Here is a 12,656-nt window from a genome sequence, read left to right on the forward strand (position 1 = left end):
GACAAGGATAACACTAAGCAGTATTTGATCTTGAAAACACACAACTGATTTATCATTTAAGTGATAGTTATATATAGAATACAAAACAGATACATTATGAGGAGCTATGCTCCATTAGTCTGATATATAAATCACCTTACGAAATCTTCAAACTGTTGGAACACTTAGCGATAGTTACAGATGCAAAAGGAGTCCAAAAAACTATAACATCCCAGAATTATTCCCACAACCCTTTTACATATCTACTGGTTTCACAATAATCACAATCATAAGCGCCAATTGGAGGATCAATCATATCTTCTGGATCCACATCCTTTGCCAAGGGCTCGTAATAAGTTTTATCTCCTTTTTTAGGTCTGGGCTTGTCTGACTCCGGAGGCTTACTGATGTTCTTCTTGTCCATATAATCCTTCGACAATGCCAACTCTTTTTTGAGCTTGTCTCTCTCCTGTGGGAATAAATGGGTGTTCTTGATCTCTGACTTGTACACAATTGTGAGGCCCTCTTTGAGCAGTATCAGAAACCTGTCTTTAGGAATCTTCAGTATTGCTGAAACCTGAAAATGATATTAATGAAAGTCAGTTCACTGTTGAACAAAGTAATGCATCTTCTTTTGCCCTCGAATGCTTCTCCATTCCTCTTCTAGTTAACCCGAAAAATCTCATTATTCAAGATAAGCCAAAAAATATTAAGCTCAGCAGAGAAAGCTTTAACATATCCAGCAAGAATTTTATTCCAATCAAAGCCATCTTTACAACTCCAACCAATACAATTACCCAAAAACAAATACCACAGAGCAAGGGCATATTGACAGTCAAAAAACAAGTTTTCAAAAGTCTTGGGAACATTACATAGATCGCAAATTCTTGCAGGCACACCAAACACAACTAACTCATGACCAAGATCTAGTTTTTTAAGCAACAACCATCTAAAGCTAAGTTTTTTAGCTTCCCCACATTTGGACCAAATGTGCCCTAGTTGAGCAGACCAAACATTCTCAGACTAGTTCAGATTTCAACATTTGTTAATACAATCAGTTACAGTCCTCGTATCAGTTAGTAAGTAGTAGAGTTTTTTAATAGTTATTTGATAAAAAACAGAACCATCTTTCCAAGAAATAGCCTTGAAGACATCAGATTCAGTAGCCAAAACAAAAGGAGGGACCATACAACTTAAAGCTTTTATCAGAATAGAATATGTCCTGCTTGAGTCTTATGAAGACCATATATTTGATCATGTCATTACCATCAAGGATATCCTGAAAGTTATGAATTCCTTGAAAGGCCCAAACTTTTGTTGAGCACCCTCGAGTATGGGCAAGGGTTTGTCCTTCCACACCAAGTTCCACCATATAGACCTATGCTCAGCACGAGTTTTCAAAGAAGGGGAGAAAGCCTCATTGTTTTGAAGCGAGTAACATTTTTTCAAACTTTCCATATGCTATTAAACACTGGTGATCCAAAGACTTTTGCATCAAAGTTCCCAAACAAAATGTCCTGAAAATGAAAAGTACTACAAGATTTCCTTTTCTTTGGTTTGGATAGAGCTAAGCTGTTTCTGACAAGGACTTTTCAAGGCTCATCCCTGTTGTAGGCTTTAACAATCCATTTGACTGCCAATGCAACTCCTTGAATCTTGATGTCCTTGAGGCCAATGCCACCCAAGCTCTTGGGTAAACAACACCATTTCCAATTAACAACATTCCTCTTGCCCTTGCTCAATCCATCAGACCAGAGAAAGTCCCTAAGGATCTTCTGCAGTTTATTGAAGTGACAGTTTGCAAATAGCCAAGTAGATGAGAAGTAAATAGCATGAGAAGATAAGACTTGTTGAACCACTTGAATCCTACCTGCTAGAGACAAAAGACAAGTCTGCCATTTATGGCTCTTTTTTCAACTTTTAGAAATAACAAAAGGAATACCTAGATACCTTACAACTTATCTGAACCTAGCCACTGCCATTCTTGACCTTCTAACCAATTCGGAGGGTCCTTATCACCTTTATTCATTTCCACAAAAAGAGCTGTCATTTGCAAACTGAGCATTTAATAATTGTCCATTGGTATTAGGAAGGCTAATACTTGTTGTGACGTATTCACACATCGCCCCATTGCAAATGGGGACCCTTGCTTTTTGCTTTCTAGGGTTTGTTTTCTAGGTCTTTTAGGGTTTTGTCTGTTAGCCTTTGTAGGATGAGTGCTGTCGAGGGGATCGTTGTATTACAGGCTTTGCTTGAGCCAGGGTGAGTCCACAGGGCCCCAGAATTAGGGTTTCTTTGAGAGTCTTCCTTAGGGCCTGGTTTTGCTCTCGTTGCTAATTGTGTCTTGCTTTGTGAGTGGATATCATTCTTGAAGGTCCGAGCTAGGTCGAGTTGGTGAGTGATGAAGTCTGAAATGTCATCCTGATCTTCAAATGCCCTGAAATTTGGCTAAGTCTGGAATGTCCCGATCCTGAAATTTGGCTAAGTCTGGAATGTCCCGATCCTGAAATTTGACTAAGTCTGGAAAACTGAAGAATCCTCCAAAAACTAGATTTTGCAATATAACTCCTGGAGGTCCGAAACCACTCTCAAACATCCTGAAAGTATACATGGAATATAACTTAAAGTTCCTTATATCTTTCCTCTTTCTTATACTTAAATGTTATATTCCATAAAATGATCTTGACGAAGAGTCCAAAATGTCAAATTTCGCTCCTGACCCTTCCAAAGGGTCCAGAGCGAAATTCTCCATAAGGCATTCTACTTTGACCAAAACCTAGAACTAAAGCATTCCCAAGCTTGAATGAAGGCAAAAGCACTTGTTTGAATGAAGAAATGCAAAAAAATGAAGTCAGGATCATGGCCTAAGGTGAATTTCGCTCCTGACCCTTCCAAAGGGTCCAGAGCGAAATTCTTATTTCTTCTATTTTTCTCCTTAGCTTGACCAAGTTTGTAGACTTTTGAGGCATAATTGAGAAAGTTTGATGCAACTTTGCCTTGGAGAGGAGATTTTAGACCTTGGGGTGATGGATTCTAGCCTGGGAGAGGAATTTCGCTCCTGACCCTTCCAAAGGGTCCAGAGCAAAAATCCTTATAACTCTCATTTTCCTTCCTTGTTTTGGATGGGCGTTGGTTTATTAGGCTTTGTGTGTGAGTCTTGATGTGTTCTTGCCTTGAGAAGTGTTTTGAAAAGTGAGGATCTTGTCCAAAAACAGGAATTTCGCTCCCAACCCTTCCAAAGGGTCCAGAGCGAAATTCTTCATAAGCCTCATTTGCTCCCTTGTTTTGGATACCAACCTCGTTCCATGGGCGAATTTGGGAAGGAAATAACATGTCTCTGCCTTTTGAGGTGCTGGAACGTAGAAATGTGAAGGATTTTGGCCAAGATTAGGAATTTCGCTCCTGACCCTTCCAAAGGTTCCAGAGAGAAATTCACTATAATCCTCATTTGCTACCTTGAATGGGCTTAAAACCTGGTTCCTCAAGTGGAAAGCAATCTATATTTGCCTCTAGGAGAAGATTGAAGTTTGAAAAATGAGCAATTAAAGCCTAAATCAAGATTTTCGCTCCTGACCCTTCCAAAGGGTCCAGATCGAAAATCAACCTAAGACTCATTTCTGGCCTTATTTGACCAAATTTTGATTTGCAAGGCATTTTGAAGGGAAGAGTAGACATGTTTGGACGTTGGAAATGTTTGGAAGCTTTGAAAAAATGAAGGATTCTAGCCAAGAAGGTGAATTTCGCTCCTGACCCTTCCAAAGGGTCCAGAGCGAAATTCCTTGCAAGCCTATTCTTTTGACCTTGTTTTGGCTTAAGACCTTATCCCTTGGGTGAAGGATGATGTTTAGTTACCTCTTGAGGTGATTTTGAGTTGGAAAAAGGAAGAATCAAGCCCAAATCATGATTTTCGCTCCTGACCCTTCCAAAGGTGTCCAGAGCGAAAATCCTCCTAGACCTCATTTCCTTCCCTATTTGACCAAATTGTGATATCCAAAGCATGTTGAAAGGGGAAATGGACATGATCTTGCCTTTGAGAGTGTTTGGAAGTTGTGAAAATGAAGGATTTCAGCCAGGAAAGGAAATTTCGCTCCTGACCCTTCCAAAGGGTCCAGAGCGAAATTCCTTATAAGCCTACTTTTTAACCTTTCTTGGACATGAAACCTTGTTCCTAGGGCAATGAAGGATGCGATTCTACCTTGCAAAGAAGTTTCAAGTTGAAAGAATGATGATTTTGGGTCAAGAATGAGATTTTCGCTTCTGACCCTTCCAAAGGGTCCAGAGCGAATTTTCTCAAAACCTCTCTTTGCTATCAATTTTTTGCTAGATCAAGTGTGGGCTAAGGTAAATTCAAGGAGAAGTTGCCCCTGAGAGTGACTTTAAGTTGCTAGAAACCATGAAAGATGAAGGAATTGAGCCTAAAAATGATTTTCGCTCCTGACCCTTCCAAAGGGTCCAGAGCGAAAATCCTAAAAACCATCCTTTTCTCCAAATTTTGTGCTAAGTCAGGCCTGGACTAGGGTGAGAAAAGCTATTTGGAATGCCTTGGAAAGATGTTTGACCTTCAAAAATGTGAATTTTGAGCTAAAGTTGGAATTTCGCTCCTGACCCTTCCAAAGGGTCCAGGGCGAAATTCTTATAGGGTCTGTTCCTGGAGAAAATCTTGGGCAAGTTTCATGTTGATATCTTTTCGTTGATGATTTAAGTTGAAAATGCTATGTTGAAATGAATTTATCATGTGTCCTTAATCATCTTTTTGTTTGTCTTGCAGTTAAAAGGACGACCTTCTCCAGCCCAGCATCATCAAGGACGACCTCTTCCAATCCAGCATTTGAAGGAAAGGTACACCATCCATCCTGCACATCAAAGACAAAGGAAGATAAAACAAGGGTTCGTTGAAGAAGTAGATAGTTTCAGAAGAGTTAATTAAAGCTAGCTTCACAACATCATCAAATTGAACATCAGCCAAGTTCCGAGTGTCAGGCAAGGTGGCCTCCCAGTCATCACTCCTCCAGTTGGGTTGGTCCACCTCAGCGTGTCTAGATTCAATGTACCTGACTCATGGGAGATGGCACAAACTTCGATGTACCTAACCCGGTTCTCCATTGGTCGAATATTCCAGAGAAGACATGTGTCCAAATAATGCAATTATTTCATTGGCCAGAATTGAGTTTGTTGTGACAAACCCTAATTAGGGTTTCATTGTAAAATCTTGGCCATTGATCTCAAATTGATCTAAGCCATTGCGTTGTATTGTGGGCACTATATAAGCCCTGGCTCCTCATTTGTAAAGGCTAATAGTTAGTCAGTAGTTAGAAGGTGAATACTTAGAAATAGTGAATAGTCAGTTGATAGAATAGCAATTAGAGTAGAATAGAAAGAGAAGGTAAAGATTGTCACCAAGATGTTGTTGTAAAAGACTTGTAAAACTTCATTGAAGAAATGGTGAAATTTATGGGTCGATTCAACAATTTGCATGGTCTCTATACTTCTCAGATTTGATTTCATGTTATTAGATGAGTGTAAGAAATGTGTTTGATTGATGGTGAAATTCGTATATCCATACTACTAGCAGTTTGTTGATTGCAAACTTGCCTTGTGTAGTCAACTGGAATCATTCAGCTTAAGCTTAACTTCAATTGTCGCTTCTTCATTGATATGCATTAGCCTGATGGTGTCTATGCCTGTAGCGATGATCTAAACATCATAAAGTTTTCCTCTGAAGATCGCACTAACCTTGTGGAGATGGTCTTGGGATGTCAAAACAAGACTTAGTTAGAATTTCATCAAAGATCATTCATTGCTCCTACATTCTTAGTGTCAGAATTAGATCCTTTCCTCACCCTCATCCTTTTCCTTTTTTTCAAAAAATCTAGGCTAGTGAAATCCTGTATTCCAGCAATGTTCAAAGCAAATCAGACGTTTAGTCATCAAGTGTAAGTCCCCTTGTGATTCCAGCAAAATCACATCATACCACAAAGAGCTTATCCACACGTAGAGATCCTACATAATAGAACCTTGGAGTTACTCTGACTGATCCTTCGGCGAGATCTTCAGCAGTCAGGAACTTTGCTCAAGAGAGGATAAGGTACCTTTTAGGTATTTTATTCTGTGTTTGGTTGTGTACAAAAAACACATCAACAATACCATAAACAGGGTGGTTGATTAGTGGAGATCTCAAAACATGATGAAAGGCATCTACAGATAGAACAAAAAGGCCAGGGCAATGGGGCACCCTTGCCTTATAGACCTTTGCAATTGAAAGGGGTCAGTAAACTCACCATTTATGTCAATTTGAGTAGAAGAATCCTCATATAGTATATTAATCCATCTGCAGAGCCTCATAGGGAATCCCAAAGCTTTAAGCATGTCCATCAGAAATGGCCATTCTATTCTATTATAGGCTTTTTCAAAATCCACAAGAATCATTGCAACATTTTGATTACTATGTTTAGCTCAGTGCATACCCTCCCAACTGGTCACCAGATTCTCAAGAATATACTGATCCTCAATGAAACTGGTCTGAATCATAGAGATAATCTTGTTTAGCATTTTACCCAACCTGGTAGCAAGCGTTTTAGCTAGAATTATAGCCACATTCAAAAAAGTGATTGGTCTCCAGTTTTTTACAAGGCGACCTTTAGGAATGAGTTTAATTATCACTCTGTTGAAATTACTCCCTAGGGAACCAGAGAGAAAGGCATCATATAAACTTCTAACAGCTCTTTTCAATCCAATCAATATTGGCCTTGTAGAATTTTATGGGTAAGTCATCAGCTCCAAAGGCTTTGCCGTTACTAAAAGATTTTATTGTATTCAAGATCTCTGCCTCAGAAATATCCTTAATGAATAGTACTGCATCCTCTACAGACACCTTGTGTGGAATAGTCTGTAATGTCCCCTACTAGGTTTAGGTCTGTTTTAACCAGAATTAATCCATCTCAACATATTTATGACTTAAACTACATTGACTAGGAGACAAAACCATCTTAACCGGAATTCAATCAGTGATAACATAATCTTCGTCCTGATATTGAATTGATAATTCAATCAAATCTATAATCTCACATTTATTTGTTCATTCAAATTACTGTTTCTGTATATAAATATATATATTTAAGTTCAGATGGTATTACACTCTATGGTTATACTGCAGAGTAGTTTCTAAAGTTACTGTATTAATTATAATTATTATATTAATATCTATTATTGTATCAATATCCATATTTATAACCCTTCCTTAATTCTTATTCAGATTTGAGTATATATATACATAAATAAATGAATTAATTAAAATTACCAATAATTTATGTATTTGCTAATTACTTATTGATATTCTATAGATTATTAATACTACTACTGCTTAAAAATATTAATTATTAATAATATATTTAATGGTTGGTAAAGACAGACAGATCTGACATCTGCCAATATGTATATAAATCGAAATGTAACTCATACGTATTGCAGTCTACAATAATATTACTATTAAATTCTGCATACCGACATTGTATTGGGTTTCATATATTAGGCATACGTATCAAGCACATACCCTATGCATACCCCACCAAAACTATAGATGTAAGAAATATATCCAGTTTATCATTTCAAGATGCTCTTGATAAGGATCTTACTGATGATGATCTCCAAAGATATGCCGTACTTATACTTTGCCGAATCTAATAGCCTAGGATTGCATTTTGGGAATTTCACTACAAGGGGTTCCATCTTGATTAGACTTCAAGCATAGGTAAGATGTAACAAAACAAAATCGTATTCAATTTCAGAGAGTTTAGATGATGTGCATGATTAGCACACAGAGTAATATGAATAGCTTGAGCTCATTACTCATACCTTGAGGAGGTCCACAAGGCAAGGAAATCAAGTCGACAAATACAGCCCACCAATTTTTCGTTGTATATTTTCTTTGCTAAGTATTGACGATGAACCTTGGATGTAGGCCATGCAAGAGGAGAACATGGCTTTGGACAGTTGTGACCCTTGGGATCTTGTAACTTTTCCCAAAGGAAGGAATCCCATTGGATGTAAGTGAGTATTTAAAAAGAATCTTGGAGTAGACGGTCGGTTAGAGCGGTATAAGGCCAAACCGATAGCCAAGGACTACTCCTTGAGAGATGGAATCGATTTTGGTGAAATATGCTCTCATGTTTTGAATTCTTTCTTATATCTTACTTTTGGAATGATAAGACACTATGTCAAAACACGTCTTATTGATATCTCCTTTTTCCTTAGTGCTAAATGCACCTCTTCATAACTAATTGCTATATTCCAATTCTTTTATATTAATCGCCTTCTTTCATATGCGATCAGTTGGCTTATGATTAGCCTTCTTACTAATCGATGCATGCTGATAACTAATCACTATCGAGTCCCTTCATAAGGGCTGAGCATAACATCGATTGGCATATCTTCTTTTCTTATTGATTAGATATCCCTTGTTGCTCGTTGTTACTTAATATAATTCTTTGTTTTGACATCAGTTAGATATAATCATTATTTAGTCATAATCGTGCCATTTTATAAGACATTAATTAGTTTATAATCGTTATCAACTTATACACAATATCAATTGGACTAATCATTGATGAAAGATGCTGGGTTATATTTGTTGATATAAGTTGTTGCTGTTCTCTATCAATCTCTTAATGTTATTATTTCTAATGGGGACATCACTTATTCTCTATCTGTCAATTGATTTGGGAATGGTCTTAATAATATAGATGATACAGTATGTTATATGATGCGATTAGGGCAGGATGCATGATTCTGAAATTGTGAAGTCTTACATCCATAAGACAATTTCATATGATGGTTCTGCTGTTGGATAGGGGACATGACATAGTCTTCATACAGAATTCCCTAGCATTAGTAGACTCACTATTTTCTTTTGAAGAAAGTGAGGTTTTGAAAAAAGATGTGATGTTCCTATCCAAATTCTAATACCAAGAAAGATTTCGTTGGTGCAATTAAGAGATGATATTTAAGGCCAACTACGTGGACAGTTAGCCTTGAAGAGAAGATGATCGCCTTGAAGAGAAGATGATCAGTATCAGACATGGGAAAATAAAGAAGACAATGAATTCATGTCTTCTTAGATTTCAATGATCAGAAGTCAAACAGTGAAGTAATTATGCTCAACCCAATTACAGAGGAAGACAAGAACAAATAAAATAGTGACTTAAGAAACAGTAATTATTAATTAATCCATGATTCAGGGACAACAATGATTGAACAGCATTTTGTAAGATACTATGACCAAGTAGCTTATGCCTAGACAATGCAGCAACTCATTACAAACATCAAAAGCATATGCAACGTAGGAAGAAAATAGTATAGGTGACAAATATTATCTGCCATCTGAATTATATCCAAAGATATATAATAATATAAAACTCTGAAGGTTAATGTATAAATTAAGGACTTCATAAAGGACGCTTTGATACAGACGTTACGGATCATAAACTTAAATATAATCATGGGCAAAGGAGGGGCTGCTGCTTCATGATTGCTTCGGACTATGGTCAAATTGCGGAATCATTAAATATTTGGACACATCAAATATACGGAGGCTTATTTCTGCTAAGGTGGCGTATGAATCTTTCCCTTGAATGATTTTAATTTCATACTAATCTGTTAATATTGACTAAGGCCAGAATAAAGGCAAGTCGTAGAGTTGAAGATGGGTTTGTTGATGATCGAAGGGAAAGCTTATGAGTCAGCGATTATTATGTCTTAATACGTAAAGATTATAAAGACTCCTAAGGCAGTGATTAAGTAAAGAAATTAATACACAATGATTAACTATTACAAAGCCAGCTATTAATGAGGCAGCGATTAAGCGTTACAAAGGGAGGGCAGCGATCCATGTTTAAGAAAAGTCGTCTCTTTTGGAAAGGGGTTGTCTTCATTCTAAGGGGATGTCTCCCTTCAAGAAAAAGAATAAAGATATAAATGCATGAAGGAACTGAAAGAAGAAGGGGCATAATAACATTCTGGCAAAAACAAAGGATTCTAATCACACATAGCGGCCAGACTAAGACAATTGTCTCTCATATGTGAATAGTCTTGTGATTACCTTGATATTAAACTGAGATAGTGACTATCTATATACCACATACATCTGTTCATATATAAATATAAATTTACAATCAACTCTATAGTATTTGCATTTAAGAAGCATTGTTTTGTAGTTATATCAGACAACCTTCCTTCCTTTCTCAATACAATATACATATCAAATTTCTTAGTTGGAGTAGAATTGCAGAACCTATAATAAAATCAGATCTCGTTATCATAAGATCATTTGGTAGTAATACTGATTGAATTTCCCCATTCCTTTACCAAGCCATACAATTCTGTAGAGATCACTGAATTCAAGTGCAATATTAGACACTTTCATTAAAAGTAAGGTGAACTTAAGTTGGTAAAACAAGGGACATTACAAAAGAATAGAAGGCTTCTTTCATAAAGACATTGTCATTGGAAGAGATGCCTTCTATATCAATGGGACTGATCCTTTCTCTAGCTTGCTTTTGTCTTATATGTTGTAAAAGGATTTAGAGCCTTGTTCCCCTCATGGAGCCAGGTCATTCTAGCTCTAATTCTTGCCCCCTGATGATGATAACTTTGAATCTTTCTGAGCATGGGTCCTAGTCCTAACTACTTTATTCTACACAGTCCAATCCTCCCTTGTTCCCTTGAAGATCTCTCTCAAGGCCCAAAAGTTTTTTCAGATGCAAATGTTCATCATTCCTTTTATCCATGGCTTTCTTTTTCCCCACATTACTGAACAAATTCATCCAAAGAGACACAAGGCATTCTTAATTTTCTATAACAGATTTGTTATTAAGGTTCTTAGAGAGCTCAGTAGCCACCCTAATACCCTTTGGGCACTCAATATCATTGAGGAGAGAGGCATTGAGTTTATAGCAAGAGGAAAAACATTTCCTAGGAATAGAAGAACTATTGCCAAATTCCACACAAGCCTCAATAGGAGAGTGGTTAGACATGGAGGTAGTGAAAACAAAAACAATCCGACCTTTGGCATCTTTTCTAAAGGTGAAGAAGCATTTATGAGCATAGAATCTTTCCAACCTGGAGTAGAGTCTCTTGTTCTGAGATTTGATTATTGCACTAGGTTAGCCAAATATCGTTATGGTCATGTTGATGGGCGTTTTTTGATCACACCGACATAGAATAAAGTTTCCTAACGGCTACCTTATCCTCTCTTTATCAAAGTCAAATGCATGCTAAGATTGCAGGAAGATCATACGATAACTCCAAGGTTCCAATTGCTTACTAGCGACTTTATGTGGATATAGGCTCATGTGGTGATGTTGTTGGTAATCCAAAGGGACTTACGCACACTCAGAAGAAGATTTAGGCAAATTTATAACTTCAAGGATATTCTCGCGAATGATTTGGCTATGAATGGCTCTTTTTTTGGGACTTTTTGATTTAGAAAATGTGGAAAATAAAATGGGAAAGGGCTTAGAAAGGCTATTCTAATCTAAGAACTTAATAGATAGCAATGCTTCGAATGAAATCAACTACACTTCACTTCACCACTAGAAGACAACTACATGAAGCGGGTGCAATCTTTAGAGGTTGTGTTTGAAAGATTCTAAACCATCGACGAACATCATTAGAGAACAATGTTCATCCCACGATCTAGATTAAGCGCACACATAAAATAGCTCAGTCCAACCTTGCACTGTTGATAAAAATCATCTATCAACCAAAGGTATGAGCAAGCGATCTTCACCTTAAAACATTGCAATCAACCTTGTTCATCAAAATGCTTAAAATAAATCTAACTGAGGAAAGTGAAACCATGCAAGCTCCAAAATGACACAAGTGTACACCATCAAAGAACAATGTATCACAGTTTATTACTTCAATAGCTTATCGCAACAATTTCATACAATCTCCCCCTTTACAAATGAAGGGGTGACCCCCTTTTATAGGCCTCCAAGAGGAAAATGGATGGCCTAGATTACAAACCGATCAACGACTAAGATTAAACATGCAAACCCTAATTAGGGTTTGACCAAATGATTCCAAATACATGATGCCACAAAGTGGGAATAAATATTAATGACACATCATGTCCACTATCAATTAATTCCTTTTTGCCAAAAATGGTGCCCATTGTGCATTAAATGCATCACTCCCTTCAAACTCGCCCAATATGTAATAAATGCTCCATCATGCTGAAAATCGCCTATTATGTCTTGAATGCTCCACCATCTCCCAAATCAGCTACATGCAATAAATGCTCCATTATCTCATTAAGTATGATGGCTTCAATGCATTGAATCAGCTGCCACTTGGTCAAACATTCCAACAATGAATGTGCGACCATGTCTTCATGCGGTTAAAGGATTCTCATCCAAAATTGGGCGACCATTATCTCGCTCATTAATGGCGAATGCAATGAATCTAGCAATGATGGCCTCCAATTCTCCTACAGAGACACTAGGCACATTCTCCATCTTGAACTCCAACAAGGAAATATGTTCTTTACATGAGAAAAACTTCTACCAATTTGCAGCCGCCTTTTGAGTTCTTTGCATCATGCTGGAGAACAAGGAAACATTCTCTAAATGTGCCTTGAAAAAGGATTCCACAAAGAAGAACTCGTGCAATCTGTTCTTTAG

The 12,656-nt window shown here is 37.3% G+C and overlaps 1 protein-coding gene across 1 annotated transcript in view; it reads left to right on the plus strand.

Moving 5' to 3' along the window:
* Positions 1 to 12,656, plus strand: part of LOC131079883 (probable LL-diaminopimelate aminotransferase, chloroplastic) — a 237,792-nt gene that overhangs the window by 7,504 nt on the left and 217,632 nt on the right. The gene's annotated exons all lie outside the window — the stretch shown is intronic.

Source organism: Cryptomeria japonica, chromosome 10 (assembly GCF_030272615.1).
Source record: "Cryptomeria japonica chromosome 10, Sugi_1.0, whole genome shotgun sequence".
Classification (NCBI taxonomy): domain Eukaryota; kingdom Viridiplantae; phylum Streptophyta; class Pinopsida; order Cupressales; family Cupressaceae; genus Cryptomeria; species Cryptomeria japonica.